Raw genomic sequence first — 17789 nt, 5'->3', positions numbered from 1 at the left:
CAACAAGGACACAAAGATACCCACATAAGTTCCTTCCGATTTCAAATTCTGGAAAAATTCATCACTTCCTCCAGACAAAACCAAATTTTCTAAAAACTCTAAGTCTACTATTCTAACCCTATCTAAATCTTTCTTATCTAATTTATAGAAGTCCTTCGAAGAATAGAGGAGGTCTCCTTGAAAATTCGACCTCCTCTAAAACAGTTATAAAACCAACATAGTATTCAAGAGATAGATGTACCGAAGTCATTGCAAGGTTTTGAAAAGCATATAAAAATAAAACAAAACATAAGAATCATGCTATGCCTCATCTCCAGCGTCATCCTCTCCTCCACTTTTTGGGCATCATGGGCAGTTGCAATCTCTTGAATTATAGACTGACTCAGATTCTTCATGGCATTGATCTTTTCTTTTGCGGCTTCCTTTTCCCACCTGTGTTTCACCATTTTCTCAGCATGCTTAGGTAACTGATCATTACCAATGAACATAATCGACTCAATTCAGGTGATTTGTGTTATATCTTTGGAAGTAAAGCTGTCTTTGGCTTTAACTTTCTCCATGTGTAGCTTAAATGCCTTTACCACATCATGTGTATTAAGCCCACAAAGTCCTACTTACCAATCATGGTCTGGGTTAACCACTTTATTGTCATCGACCAAGCTATACTGAAGTTCTTGAAGCTCATAAATAGAGGCCCTGGCATCAGAAATCATAGACTTGAATGTAATTACCCGCCACGCTATAGTTTTCTTCACGACGAAGAGCTGACACTCATCAATTACCAATTTAATTGAATTTTCTGCTAAAAACTTCATGGCTCCATATTTTTCTATCTTGGTGAACATGGGTAATACATTTTCCCATTTATGCTCTTCCTTTTCTCATGGCACAATCTGATTCTGGATCTCCGCAGTGAGGTTTTGCATTTCATCGCATAACTTCCTGGAGTCTATAATATATTTTTCGCCATCTCTAATCACTCCTTCAATACATTTCTCTATGGCCCCTGCAGTGCTCTTGGCTCATTGAACTTGATTCATTAGTTTCTTGTTCTCTAGTGAAGTAGGGTCGAAACTTTTTGAAGCATGCGATATGGGAAGTGCTCCAAAATAGCTTATGTTATCAATGAATTGAGCTATAATCTTGATATGTCGTTTCAATTCTCTTTTCTCTTGTCCATCCTTTTTTGACCTGGTGAGCATCTTCTTAGCTGTCACATTGAAAAGGTGGTTATCAGAGTCCCTGCTCATGTTTCTGAGATCCACTTTGGTGACCTCAAAATCCTCTGCATTTATTTCTTTATTCTCATCCTTGGGCTTATAGGAAGTAATTTCAACAACCCACCTCTCAGTCTTTTCATCAGCGTCCAATCTGGTAGTTGTTTTGAACTTCTTCTATTTAGGACCTTTCTCCATGTATTTGACCACCATGTCTTGAATTGGGATGGACACTAGGATTGAGCTCCATTTCTTGCTTACTGAAGTAGTTAACCATTTGGGAGTTGTACTTGAACTAGCTGTTCCTCCAGTTACTTTAGGTGGTAGTGTCATGGCTATAGTGATTGCATGGGAATCCATGGTGTTGACAATGCCACTATCAAGGTCCTTGACCTCAAAAATCTGAGTATCAAGGATCTTGTCTTTTACCTTTGTGTCTTTGACCTGGTCCATTTTCTTCTGTGCAACACTCCGTGACCTTGTATATCAAGGAGTAGGAAAGTTCAAAGCAAGATTAGGCTCATTCTTGGTGTGAGATGACTTCTTATTTTTACCTGCATGAATAGGCATAGAAGTGGGGTTAGAAAAGCATTTTGGGGAATGTAGAGAAACCACATTATCTCTTGCAGGACCAATCTTGATGCCTCATTTCATGGCTCTTTTCTTATTAACCCAATCTATGGTTCTCTCCAAGACTCTGTTTATTCTGAGTTGTATATCATCCTCTTCTTCCACATCCCAATTAATGCAGGATGTTTCAGGTTCAGTTTGGTCTAGATATCCAGGTTCAAAAAGCTCCAGATAATCCTCTTCGATCCCACTTATATCAAGTTTCACCTACAGTGAAACAACCTGTTCCAGAACCATTCTCATATTTGCTCTTTTGAACACTTCAAGCTCATCACAACAATCTTCCCAAAAGTCCTCCAAGTGTGGGATAGGAAGGTGCGACATCAAACCAAGACTCCGTGAGAAACCTTTATTGTCAAAACCCTTCCTTTCATGATATAGTTGAAAATTAAAATTCTTCAAGTCAGCTCCTATGCTCAACGCATCTGACATTGAACTACAAGATAAAATGCCCAATTTAACAGGGAAATGATCCTCACAATTATCTTTGGTTTGAGCTTTCTTAATTACAGTAGACAACTACCTACAAATATCAGCAAGGACAAAACAATCTGAACAAAAATGAGGTAGTCTGAAAGGCTCTTCTTCAAAACCACCTACCCTTATATAACAGAAATGAGGAAACTAAACAAAGAAACAACCATATCTTTTCACTAAGGCCTGGGCATCTTCAGACATCCTTTTAGATTTCATGTTCTTCAATTCATAACATAAGTCTCCCAGGAAAGCATTATGCACTCTCCTAAAATCTTGCAATGCATTATCTTTTTGTAACATGGGGTAAAAGTCATATACATAAACATCCCCTTCAACAAGTTGCCTAGGAATTCCCATTACTTCTTTGACACATACCAGACGATATATCAAATGCGAAGACATAAATAATTTTTTCTTGAACTACTTCACCATGCTCAGCTGTTCCCTTATGGAGTCAGCAATAAGCTCCACCAAGTCAAGGAACTGCTTTACTTCCAACACTAGTTGCACATAACAGTAAATCCAGTCATCAAAGTTGTAGGCCTCAGTTGAACCTCTAACTCAGTGTAACAATAACATAACATCATGAATGTGGGGAAGCATGTGATTTTCGTTGGGATATTTAGGTAACCTGGAGCCACCCCTCTTAGGAACTCTCAACCAATGCTTTGCTATATTGTTTCAGTGTCCAGTTTTATCTGCATTGAACTCAGCAACTGATTGGGTGGGGGAAAAATTTGTGAACTTATAATTAGGCAATTTGAAAACAAAATAAATGACTTCCTTGTTAATCACAAGGAGGGTTTCACCATTATCCCTCTTAATAGTTTCAGAAATAGGGTCATATCTCACAGTGCACTCCCTAACTAACTCTGAGCAAGGAATAGCAGGAGGAAAGGCTGCTGCCTCTATGAGGCCACTACTTAGAATTTCTAAACCAAAAGAATCATCAATACTTTTCAACACCCTTTCCTTCAAGACTTCCAAATTCTCTCCTTTCAGGTCAATGTCACTGACAATGGGTTATGTGCAAGAAAGACTAAAAATGTTTCCGAAAAGATGCAGAGTGGACTTCATAACTCATAACCAACAAACCTTATCTCTCCAAGCAATTCTATTACAAGAGAGAAAAACAACTAAAATTCACTGAAGTATATAAGAATCAAAACTCACCTTCACAGCTGAAACCAATCAGACGACTACCAACAGAAAGACCTTCGACTAGACAATCCATAGCAATGAAGAAAAAATTTCAAAAATAAATCACTTCATACCTTATAACATATGAAATGCCAAAGCTCATCTAGTGCATTAATTTTAGCCGTCAACTCAAATATGCCGAGCATTGGGATTTGACATCATGCGTGCATATTGAATGCATGGCGATGCTTTTGGGGTAACAACCAATTCCAAAAAATGATTACTTGCCTTAAAAAATTGGCTAGTTGACGTCACCTGAGATATGGTCAGATCTTCATCACACTTAGAAATAAATGCACCACCACGTCATTTAGTCTTTTCTATGGGACCAACCTGATTTGAACGTCCATGAACCTTTTGAACTGACTTCACAACGGTTTAGGTAGTTCAAAGCATATGCTACGCCAAGGAGATTTCCTTTGGAAAAGATTAACTTATTGTTGGCTGGTCTTTGAACTTCATCAAACATTTTGAACATCAATGAACTGTTTGAATTGGGTTCAAACGGTTCACAGCCTGGAGAAAGAGGATATAAAACATCATCCACGACCATGAAATAGAGCTGCTGCAAAACACTTGAGTGAATGTTAGCTTGAAAACATCTTAGAAATAGCTTAGAACCTGCAGTACTTAAATGAACATTATGAACTCTTTTCAAGATGGTTCGAGGGGTTCATGAGGTTCAAACAGACCATTGAAACTTAACGCTAAAGATTAAGAGACAATTTACAAGCAGATTAAGGATTGGACTGATTTTTTTTTAACAAGATAAAGACTCAAATAAAATTTTGCAAGGCAACTCACTCTTGTTATGAGGGACAAATGACAAGGTAACATTGGCTCTGATAGGGGATTGTATTTTGTGAAAAATGCAAAGAACTCTAAATCTATGGTTCACACAATAAAAATAGAAAGGGGACAAAAGGACACACAACAAAAAGACACAAAACAAACAACTAATCTACTATGTATAGGAACTCTTGATCATAGATTTCAAAGTTTATAGAGCTTCAGGTCTTGCCCATTATAGGTATAGGGCATAACTGGTCCGTCAAGATAATTCAGTCTGAATGCATTCAGTCCCACTACTTCATGGATCTTGAATGGACCTTTCCACAATGAATCAAATTTGCCATGGGCACCCTTTGGTTCTCTTCTCTTGTCCCACAACAGTACTCCATCCCTTGTGAGGAACCCTCTTGGTCGAGCTCTCATATCAAATATTTTCTTCACCCTATTCTGATGTTCAGTAATTTTGTCCACTAACATCTCTCTTTCCTCTTCCAACTTCATCAAATACATGACTCTCTTTTCTAGAGCATTTTGGAAGGAGTCCTCAATTACAGTTTGAAGCCTCACTGCTGCTAATTCCAGAGGTAAAGAAACCTTTGCACCAATCCCATACACCAGTTCATAAGGTGCCATTCCAATTTCTCTTTTAGGGGTAATTCTATCTGCCTATAAGGCTTCATATAAATTTTTATGCCAGTTCTAGGCATTATCATCAACTAACTTCTTCATGATTGCTACTAGGTTCTTGTTGCTCGATTATGCCAACCCATTACCTTGCAGGAAGTAACCAGAGGAGTGTGAAAGAGTAAATTGATGTTCATAATAGAACATGGTCAATTCCTCCAGAAGAGAAATATGATGCATTATTTGCGACAATCTTCTGAGGGACCCCAAAATGGACTAAAATGCAATCTTTGAGAAAATCACATACCACCTCTGAGTTCGCCTTATTAGTGGGGATAGCCTCCACCCACTTAGTAAAACAATCTATTGCTATCAGAATGTACATGTGGCCAGCACTAGAATGAGGATTTATTGGGCCTACGAAAGCAATACCCCATTGTCTGAAAGGTTCATCTACTACCACAGGTTTCAAAGGTAGAGCAGCTAATTGTGGTTTTCCAGAAAAGAGTTGACATTTTTCACATCCCTTAACATAAGTATATGCATCACACAACATACCAGGCCAATAAAAACAATTTCTTAAAATATTAAAAGTGGTTACTAAGGATGAGAAATGTCCACTGTAGGCTTCATCATGATAAACTTCTAGAAGCTTCCGCTGTTGAGGCTTATCTACACATCTCAAATAGGTACCGTCCAAGACTTTTTTGTGCAAAACATCTTGCCAAATAACATACTTAGCTGCTTTTAATTTGAGATTCCTTTGTTCTTTAGTTGACAAATGAATCGAGCAACTACCATAGGTCAAGTAATAAGCTACATCAGAAAACCATGTATCATGCAACCCAACGAATAGAGTCAATGGTAGCTCTTTCTCTGTCTCCATCTTATTCTCTACTATCAATTTGCATAAGCCCTATTCTTTAACCATCTTCGTAGGATGAATATCCAGATCATATTCCTGAATTTTGGTTACCCATGTCATTCTTTTATTGAGTCCAACTTCCTACTGAGTCAAAATACTTTTCACTGCAGAATCTGGAACAAACACCACAGAGTGAGAATGCAGAATATAATACCTAAATTGTTTGACTACTTTAACCACGATAAAGGCTTGTTTTTCTAAGAGTGAGTACTTAAGCTCATGTTTCTTAAGAGGGACACTCATGAATGCTATAGGTGCTTCAGTCCCAGATTTACCTACCTGTAATAATATTCCTGACATTGTATGTTCTGAGGCATAATAGTATATGACAAAATCCTTTTTAAAATTTGGGTTGATGAGGGTTGGTGCACTGGCAACTGAACTTTTAATGTGTTCAAAAGATTCTCTAGCCTCATCAGTCCATTTAAAAGGGTACCTCTCACTCAACAAGCTGATGATATGCTTAGTAGTTTCTGCAAATTTAGGTACAAACCTTCTTAGGAGATTTACTTGACCAAAAAATGACCTTACTCCAGTCCGATTTGAAGGCAGGCTGAGGTGTTGGATTGCATTGACTCTTTTAGGATCAATCTTGATGCCTTCCTTTGAAATGATGTGCCCCAACAGTTTGCCTTCAATTACACAGAACACTGATTTTTTTGGATTCAGGGAGATACCATGTTCTTGACAATGTTGTAGAAGTGCCCTCAGATCTTTGAGATGATTCTTTCTTTCTTTAGAGAACATGATCAATTCATCTAGGTAAATTACAATAATCTTGTCACGGAAATCCCTAAAAGAAGAATCTATGGCCCTTTAAAAAGTTGCTCTTGCATTAATCAAACCAAAAGGCATACGATTATATGCAAACGTTCCCCAAGGGGTGATAAATGCTGTCTTATGCTGCTCATTTTCTGCAAAACCAATTTGATTATAACCTGAAAAACCATCCAACATTGACATCATTTCTGATCCGACTACTGTCTGCAAAATATGGTCCATATTGGGTAAATCATAATTATCCTTAAGACTTGCCTGGTTCAGATTGCAGAAATCTACACAAATCTGGATTTCCCCGTTTTTCTTCCTTACAGGTACTATACAGGTACTATATTGGCTACCCATGTAGAGTGGTGGATTGGGTATATAATTCTGGCCTTTAGCATTTTATCTACTTTTTTGAAAATTGCTTCTGCCATCATAGGATTGAAATTTCTGCATTTTTGCCTAAAAGGAGAAACACCAGGTTTCAACGAAATTTGATGTTGAAACTGACCATTCCTAAATTCCTTCAAATCGTCATAACACCAAGCGACCACATCAATGTGTTCTTTTAATAACTCAATGAGCATTCGCTTTTCCTCAAAAGAACAACATTTGCCGATTGTTACCATTTTAGAATTAGATTCATCACCAAGATTAATCTTTTTGCACCCCCCGTTACTGTCATCATTAGGAATTTTCTTGCCGGTGAACACATCATTACGGGTGAAAAACCTCTCTAGAGTCACCAAACCTTTTGAGATTTTGTTCCCCTTAAGCTGAATAATTTTTTTATCAGAATCAATACCAGGATCTGGACAAAAATATTTACAACTATCCTCAGAACCCTCAAAATATGATTGGGCAAAGGAACGGGCACACTCCAGAAAATCTTTAATCTGAGCATCTGTATCAAATATTTGCCAATGATTCACATTGTCAGGTACACTAGGTCTATAAATCATTTCAACTCTATAAGAATCATTCTTAAAGTCTGGGTTTGGTAACAAGAGAGAAGCTGAAACAACCAATGAATCTGCCCTAGTATTTTGCTCTCTTGATATAGATTCAATTGAGAAAGCATCAAAAAACTCTATCTCATCCTAAACTCTATTTCTATAATGTTTCAATCTATCATTCTTAATAGAATAAACATTTCTTACCTGTTTGATAATCAACTCAGCATCACCTTTCATCTTAAGCAATTTTATGCCCTTACATTTGGCTTCATTCAACCCTAAAAGTAATGCCTCATATTGTGTAGTGTTATTGGTATTCTTGAAATCCAACTTGAAAGAAAAAGGAAAAACATTACCATTAGGCAAAAGAAGAACTACCCCTGTTCCCAAACTAGATTTGGCGCAACTTCCATCAAACTCCATTTGCCACAGTTTGTCTTGTTCATCAACTGCTTCCTCTAATTCTTTTTAATTAGATGCAAGAATGAGATAATTCCCAAATTCACATTCCTGAAACAAAATCTGGGCTTTGGGATTATCAGAAGGAAAAATTGTATATTTATTTTTCAGTTCGGGTTCAAGTTTGATCTTTTGTTTTCCTAGTGGAATAATAGCCTCTGACCAGTCCATCTTGATCTCACCTCCAAGATCTCTACAAAAAGTCCTACTTAAAAGCATCCCATAATTGTAGGAATGTTAGCAACCAAAATGGTCAGTTTTACCCTTTTATCAGGACATGCTGCAAGTATTGCTTGAGCATCCTTTACCTGCCCAATGAGAGGGACCTACTTCCCATCCATCAAGTAACATCTCCCAAATGTCTTAGTAAGTGTTAAACCTAAAGCTCTAGCAAGAGATGATGGCATTATGTTATCTGACGCCCCTAAATCTATAATACAATTGCTAAGCTTCTGACCGTTCAGGAGGAGGGAGATATAAAAAGGTTCAGGCTTCAGAACTTCAGTGTAAAGCTTATCTTCAACATTGTGAAAGGCACGGGGATTAATCGAATCAGTGGGAGGGAAAGAAGCAGATGTAGGTTTATCAGTAACAAAAAAATCATTATCAACCACACAATTATGTACTAAGGACTCTGAGGTAGGATCTCCTTTTACATATTTGACCAACTTGTCTAATTCCCTCGGGTTCAGTTTCAAATATTCGGTAGTGGAAAGTTGAACAGTTGAAGCTTTGCAAAATTCAATTATGTTAAAAGAGGGAGAAGAAGAAGAATTATTTTTACTTTCAGTATTTCTTTGTAAAATTTTAACCCTGGGAATCTTTGCATGAAAGGAAGAATCATTACTTGCGGGACCCTTACCCTTGAAATTTGTTCTAGTAGAGTTCACAAAAGGAGTAGGTTGGGAGGATCATTGATTCCTTGTAAGGATTGCACATGCAGGGTCTTCAAGAGTTACCAAAATATTACCATCTCTTTCTAAATCTGATTCATATTCAAGGTAAAATGATCCAGAGTTGCCAGGTACTTCTTGAATCTTCTTTTCTTAAATGAATTCCTTGAGTTCATCCTTTGTGCTTCCCATTTAGACATGCCTTATCATATCAGGAGAAGAATTCCCATCATGATCTGAGGTAAGGTGAAAAGAGCACATAGCACCTTTATCAGGAGGACCCTCTATTTGCAATCTTTGCGGGGCAGCGGGAAGTTGCAAAGTTCGCCCACAATTATACTGGTTTGGTTGTTTTCTACTTATATCTTGATATGGCTATGGGTAAGAACCTCCAATTTTTGGAATTTGCCTCTTCAAGGCAATCATATCATTAAATAATCTTTGGACAATTGGATCAGTCAAAGAAGCGGAAGCTTGAGATTGACCTTGAGGAATTTGCATGTCTTTTCTCCACTTCCCTGCTATTATTAAATCAACTTCAAGCTCTATAGCCTAGTTTTATGCAGTATCAAGATCAGCTGGCCTATTTCTTCTGAGATGGAAACCAACATCAGGAGGCATAGAGTTGATAAAGAAACATTGTTGGTTATCATCAGTTGGTCTTTTAGCATGGGGATTTTTATGAATAATCTTATTATACCTAGCCATATAATCTCTCATTGGCTCATGAATCTCTTTCTTCATTTGTGTGAGCTGAGCCAAAAGTGAGTTCTTATCATCAGCTCTCTTGAACCATTTCTCAAAAGTAGTTTTCATTGTTTGCCAATCAGTTATAGATCCTACCTACAGATGACTGAACCAATCTGTTGCTCCCTCGATAAGAGTTTGAGCGAAAATCCTAATAGCCACATCTTCGTGCTGCACTACCAGTATCCCAGTCGCTACATTAAAGGAGTTCAAATGTTCTTCAACTAAGATTTTCCCATCTCCATTGAACTTAGGTAAAACATCCCTAGCCCCTTTCAGAAGAGAATTATGAGCACCGAGAGCAGGAGGCCCGACTGTGGCGCCCCATGGTTGAGCCATGATGAAAACAGGGTAAATAGTTACAAGAGGAGGGGCTTGAATTTTAGAAAGCATTGATGCTTGCCAATGACTAGAAGAGAGAGATACTTTGGAGGTAGTTTTAGTAGGGGAAGGAGGTCTACTTTTAGCCTTCCCCTCAGGGGTGAAATTTGTAGAAAGTGAGAGTCCTTGTAGTTCATTGAAAAAGTTATCAACAACTCTCTCTCTCCTTTGTGATCTGGTATAAGGAAGAGAATCCAGTGTTATTTCTTCTAGGGTCTCTAAACAACTCTATCAACCACAACAACTTTCTTGGACTATGTGAATTCCTCTCAACCATTCACCTATTTCTTCTTCTCTTTTCAATACCAGGCGATCTTATTGATAGTGTTGGTTATGAGTTTCAGTTTTAACACACATGTAACATATTGATCTATTGAATATTGACGATATCCTCAGTAGAGTCACCAAAAATTTGTTAGTAAATAGATTTTGTCTTTCTTTTAATTGAATTGATTCAAAGCTCTGTTACCCTCTTTAAAAAACAAAAGTTCAACTAAATAGTTGGGTAAGTGTGACATACATCACTGCAGTTTGAATTTTAGATAGGTACAACTCCCTCCATTAGTTATTCAAAGAATAATCTAACTAAATAAAATTGATATGCTTTTAATCTAAAAGCACGTAAGGATGCCTACTTCATTCTTAGATGAGAAGCCAGGTAATATGTAAATATTTCAGAATAACTATCTACAAGATGCTTCGCCTCGAAAATCAGAAGTAATCAAAGAAAAGTTCAATAACACTGATTTCAGCACTTCATAAAAATAAACAACAGAAGCAAAGTCTCTTTTCAACTAAATATCTTTCTAAACAACACAGAAAGAAGCCCCAGATAAATAATAGTATTCACCATCAGAAAAATGATCACAGACAATTTGAGTGGATTAATATTTGCAAAGAAACATTACTCCATGGATTCAAACTCAAAGATTTAAAACCTCAAAATGCACATGATCTTTATATGTATATTCCATGCAACAAAGACACAAAGATACACACATAAGTTCCTCCCGATTTCAAATTTTGGAAAAACTAATCACTTCCTTCAGATAAAACCAAATTTTCTAAAAACTCTAAGTCTAATGTTCTAACCCTTTCTCAATCTTTCTTATCTAATTTATAGAAGTCCTTTGAAGAACAGAGGAGGTCTCCCTAAAAACTCGACCTCCTCTGAAACAGTTATAAAACCAACAGAGTATTCAAGAGACAGATGTCCCAAAGTCATTGCAAGGTTTTGAAAAGCATATAAAAATAAAAAAAACATAAGCATCATGCTATGCCTCATCTCTAGCGTCATCCTCTCCTCCACTTTTCGGGGCATCGTGGGTAGTTGCAAGCTCCTGAATTATAGACTGACTCAGATTCATCATGGCATTGATCTTTGCTTTTGCGGCTTCCTTTTCCTACCTATGTTTCACCATTTTCTCGGTATGCTTAGGTAATTGATCATTACCAATGAATGTCATGGAATCAATTCGGGCGATTTGTGTTATATCTTTAGAAGTAAAGTAGCCTTTGGCTTTAACTTTCTCCATGTGCAGCTTAAATGCCTTTATCACAATCTATGTATTCAGCCCACAAAGTCCTATTTGCCAATCAAGGTCTGGGTTAACCACTTTATTGTCATTGACCAAGCTATATTGAAGTTCTTGAAGTTCGTAAACAGAGGCCCTGACATCATAAATCATAGACTTGAATGTAATTACCTGCCACGCTATAGTTTTGTTCAATACGAAGAGCTAGCACTCATCAGTTACTAATTTAATTGAATTTTTTGATAAAAACTTCGTGGCTCCATATTTTTCTATCTTGGTGAACATGGGTAATACATTTTCCCATTTTCACTCTTCCTTTTCCCATGGCACAATATAATTCTGGATCTCAGCACTAAGGTTTTGCATTTCATCGCATAACTTCCTCGAGTCTGTAATATATTTTTTGCCATCTCTGATCACTCCTTCAATCCGTTTCTCTACGGCCTCTGCGATGCTCTTGGCTTCCTGAACTTGATTCATCAGTTTATTTTTCTCTAAAGCATTTGATATGGGAAGTGCTCCAAAACAACCTATGCTATCAATGAATTGAGCTAGACTCTTGATATGCTGTTTCAGTTCTCTTTTCTCTTGTCCATCCTTTTCTGATTTGGTGAACATCTTCTTAGCCATCACATTGAAAAGGTGGTTATCAGAGTCCCTGCTTATGTTTCTGAGATCTACTTTGGTGACCTCAAAATCCTCTGCATTTATTTCTTTATTCTCATCCTTGGGCTTATAGGAAGCAATTTCAGCAACCCACCTCCTGGTCTTTTCATCAGCGTCCAATCTGGTAGTTGTTTTGAACTTCTTTTGTTTAGGACCTTTCTCCATGTATTTGACCACCATGTCTTGAATTGGGATGGACACTAGGATTGAGCTCCGTTTCTTGCTTACTGAAGTAGTTAACCATTTGGGAGTTTTACTTGAACTAGCTATTCCTCTGGTTACTTTAGGTGGCGGTGTCATGGCTATAGTGATTGCATGGGAATCCATGGTGTTGACAATGTCACTATCAAGGTCCTCAATCTAAAAAATTTGAGTATCAAGGATCTTGTCTTTTACCTCTATGTCTTTGACCTGGTCCATTTTCTTTTGTGCAACACTCCGTGACCTTATATATCAAGGAGCAGGAAAGTTCAAAGCAGGATTAGGCTCGTGCTTGGTGTGAGATGACTTTTTATTTTTACTTGCATGAACAGGCATAGAACTGGGGTTAGAAAAGTGTTTTGGGGAACGTAGAGAAATCACATTATCTATTACAGGACCAATCTTGATGCCTGATTTCATTTCTCTTTTCTTATTAACCCAATCTATGGTTCTCTCCAAGACTCTTTTTGTTCTGAGCTGTATATCATCTTGTTCTTCCACATCCCAATTAATGCAGGACATTTCAAGTTCAGTTTGGTTTAGATATCCACGTTCAAAAAGCTCAAGATAATCCTCTTAGATCCCACTTATATCAAGTTTCACCTACACTGAAACTACCTGTTCCAAAACCATTCTCATATTTTCTCTTTTGAACACTTCAAGATCATCACAACAATCTTCCCAAAAGTCCTCCAAGTGTGGGATAGGAAGGTGCGACATCAAACCAAGACTCCGTGAGAAACCTTTATTATCAAAACCCTTCCTTTCATGATATAGTTGAAAATTAAAATTCTTCAAGTCAGCTCCTATGCTCAACGCATCTGACATTGAACTACAAGATAAAATGCCTAATTGAATAGGGAAATGATCCTCCCATTTATCTCTTGGTTGAGATTTCTTAATTACAGTAGACAACTGCCTACAAATCTCAGCAAGGACAAAATAATTTGAACAAAAATGAGGAAGTCTGAAAGGCTCTTCTTCAAAACCACCTACCTTTATATAATAGAAATGAGGAAACTAAACAAAGAAACTACCGTATCTTTTCACTAAGGCCTGGGTATCTTCAGACATCCTTTTAGATTTTATGTTCTTCAATTCATAACATAAGTTTCCCAAGAAAGCGTTATGCACTCTCCTAAAATCTTGCAATGCATTGTCTTTTTGAAACATGGGGTAAAATTCATATACGGAAACATCCCCTTCACCAAGTTGCCTAGGAATTCCCATTACTTCTTTGACACATGCTAGACAATATATCAAATATGAAGACATAAAGAAATTTTGCTTGAACTTCTTTGCCATGCTCAGCTGTTCCCTCACAGAGTCAACAATAAGCTACACCCACTCAAGGAACTTCTTTCCTTCCAACACCAGTTGCACATAATAGTAAATCCAGTCATCAAAGCTGTAGGCCTGAGCCGAACCTCTAACATGGTGTAACAATAATATAACATCATGAATATGGGGAAGCATGTGATTTTTGTTGGGATATTTAGGTAACCTGGAGCCACCCCTCTTAGGAACTCTCAACCAATGCTTCGCTATATTGTTCTGGTGTCTAGTTTTATCTACATTTAACTCAGTGACTGATTGGGCGGGGGAAAAATTTAAGAACTTATAATTAGGCAATTTGAAAATAGAAGAAATGACTTCCCTTTTAATTGCGAGGAGGGTTTCACCATTATCCCTCTTGATAGTTTTATAAATAGGGTCATATATCACAATGCACTCCATAACTAACTCTGGGCAAGGAATAGTAGGAGGAAACGCTACCACCTCTACGAGGCCACTACTTAGAATTTCTAAACCAAAAGAACTGTCAATACCTTTAAAAACCCTTTCATTCAAGACTTCCAAATTCTCTCCTTTCAGGTTCGTGTCACTGACAATGGGTTCTATACAAGCAAGACTAAAAATGTTTTTGAAAAGATGCAGAGTGGACTTCATAACTCGTAACCAACAAACCTTATCTATCCAGGCAATTCTATTACAAGAGAGAAAAACAACTAAAAATCACATAAGTATATAAGAATCAAAACTCACCTTCACAGCTGAAACCAATCGGACGACTACCAACAGAAAAATGTTCGACCAGACAATCTATAGCAATGAAGAACAAATTTCAAAAATAAATCACTTCATACCTTATAACAAATGAAGTGCTGAAGCTCATCTAGTGCATTAATTTTAGCCGTCAACTCAAATGTGTCGAGCATTGGGATTTGACATCACACGTGCATATTGAATGCATGGTGGCTCTTTCGGGGTAACTACCAATTCCCAAAAATGATTACTTGCCTTCAAAAATCGGCTAGTTGACGTCACCAAAGATATGGTCAGATCTTCATCACACTTAGCAATAAATGCATCATCATGTCATTTAGTCTTTTCTATGGGACCCACTTGATTTGAACATCAATGAACCTTTTGAACTAACTTCATAATGGTTTAGGTAGTTCAAAGCATATGCTACGCCAAGGAGATTTACTTTGGAAAAGATTAATTTGTTGATTGCCGCTGGCCGGTCTGTGAACTTCATCAAACATTTTGAACATTAGTGAACTGTTTGAACTAGGTTCAAATGGTTCACAGTCTAGAGAAAGAGGATATAAAACATCATTTGCGACCGTGAAATAGAGCTGCTGCAAAACACTTGAGTGAACGTTAGCCTAAAAATATCTTAGACACATCTTAGAACCTGCGGTACCTAAATGAACATTATGAACTCTTTTCAAGATGGTTCGAGGGGTTCATGAGGTTCAAACAGACCATTGAAACTTAACACTAAGGATGAAGAGATGATTTACAAGTGAATTAAGGATTGAACCAATGAATTTTTAACAAGATAAAGATTCAAATAAAAATTTGCAAGGCAACTCACTCTTGTTATGAGGGACGAATGACAAGGTAACAATTTCATATTCCAAATTTTTCTCCTAACACAAATCTTGAAATTGATTGGGCCTCTTTAAAATTCAATCCAATTTTCCCTAAGAGTGAACCTTCTTTTGAAAATACACATGGATGCAATGGACAAATGCTTGAATATGCGTGACACAGTCTTGAGAAATCACACTTTCGTTTGTCCACATCTTCTTCTCCATTGTATTGTAAATCCACACCTTCTCATTCTAATTTTGAGTTACAACAAGAAAACGTGTTGACCAATATTCTAAATTCTAACTTAATATCTCCTCTTTGTTCTAAATGAAGAAGAAAACATAAACAACATTCTCAAACTTCTTTTTGTAAATATCATCAAACCCATGGCCATTCTACTCATGAGTGTCAAGCTTTGAAAACACAAATACAACATTACATTGATTCAGGGATGTTAAAAATAACATCTGACAATGAATGGCATATTCATCATGATCATTTAAAATAACATTCAAGTTACTATTATGTTTCTCCTCACTATGTGACATAGTTAGCCTACCTATTGGGGGCTCCTTGCCATTCATGGTGGTACAATTTCAGGTGCAATCATGCTTAGTGAGAAACGTAATAGTCTTATTATTCTTGCCTCTATGCTTGGGGGGCGAGAATATTCCTTTTCCTCTTTCTAAGGTTTCAATATTTTCTTTATGGGGTACATTCTTCATAAAATTGATGTCCTTTCTTGCATGGAGTTTTCCTTCATGCGAGCGTATGTCTGTTTCGTGAATAAAATCTTCTCCTTGCTTGAAACTATACGTCTATTATGAACAATCCCTCCTTAAAGAATTTTTGTGAATCTTCTTCTTTCTCTCTCTTTGCAAATTACCTCTTCTATTGTGTTATTCATAACTTGATGTCCTTTCTTGAATAGAGTTATACTTCATGTGAGCGCATGTCTATTCCTTGGTTAGGATGTATTCCTTGCTTGAAAAAGCACGTCTCTTATGAGTAGTCTCTCTTTAGAAGTTATGTAATTATTCTCATTGTCCTACACTTGGAGTGGTAATGATCTCTCTCTCTCTAAAGATCCACTCTTTCCTATGTTGTGGATGGTGTGAGTTTTATTACTTGATGTCATTCCTTGTGTGGAATTATTGTTGTTCACTCAAGGGTTCTCTCTTATACAAGAGGTGTAAATCCTTGACTACAATCTCTTTCACACTTGGTAATGTACATCTATAATAATTCACCCATCCTCATTGGGATAAAAGTGAGTCATCCTTCATCAAGAATCCCTTTCACCTAGCAATAGGAGGAAGGATTGAATTCTCGTTCTCTTCTTTTCTCTATTCTAGAAGATGTTATATTTGTCTAAGATAATTCCTCTTGGAGGGAGATTTATTTTGAACAAAGATCTCTTATCCTCCAAGGATATCCTTTACACTTACAACAAGATATCTCTTTTCAACTATCTTATCCTTGCTTGAAGAGTATTCCCTCTCTTGCTTGGATCTATGGCATTGTTGCATAATGGGTATCTTCTTTGTGTTAAAGGTAGGTATCCTTGTTCTACTTTCCTTAAGATATCAACATCAAACTATGTTGACATCTTAAGGGGGAGAGGCACCCACATTGCTCCTTTGTACTATACTTCTCTTGTGCATTGTACAATGGGACATTCTTGGAACCAAAGCACAAAATATTAGAGAAATATGTCATAAATTTTCTCTTGTACAGTGGGTCATTCTCAGAACTAGAGCACAAACTCTTAGAGCAAGATGACACCACTTTTCTCTTATGTGGGGTGATTATTCTTGGAACCAGAGCACAAACTCTTAGAGAGAGATGTCATTCCTTTCTTGACACTTGTCCTATACATCCTATACAAGTTGTAGTGTACTCGAGAATAGAATCCTATGAGGCACTTCGAACCTCATTGTCACACACACGCATGAGGTTGGGTGGAACTAACGGTGTTCTCACTCTCCTCCCTGGCATGGATCACCTAGACAGACTCTGGGGGATAGATTTCCATGTCCTTCTCTCCATGGATATCCTAGTTCTAGGGGTGAGATGTCCATGTTTTCTCTCTTCTTCGCCTTTCTTCTCATGGATCACCAAAGTGTGTATTTATGTCCTCTCTCTGCTTCCTCTCATGAACCCATAGTTTTACTATTGATGGTTCATGGATGAGGTCAACTTTTCTCTTTTATGTGATTATATGTGTTCATGGGATGGCATTTTATGTTTCAAGAATGATATTAGTTGATTGAGACATTTTTCATATTGGGGTCTCTTTGACTAGTTGACTTGAGGTCTTAAGATATTAGCTTTTTTATGTGCACTTGCATATGTTTGAATGAGTTAAGATCCTAAGATTGGGGGCTTGGTTCCTTGACATTAGTGATATATTATACTGCTTGTGATCTTTCTCCGCA

Source organism: Cryptomeria japonica, chromosome 9 (assembly GCF_030272615.1).
Source record: "Cryptomeria japonica chromosome 9, Sugi_1.0, whole genome shotgun sequence".
NCBI lineage: Eukaryota > Viridiplantae > Streptophyta > Pinopsida > Cupressales > Cupressaceae > Cryptomeria > Cryptomeria japonica.
The sequence above is the reverse complement of the archived record's forward strand: the minus strand, read 5'-3'. Positions refer to the sequence as shown.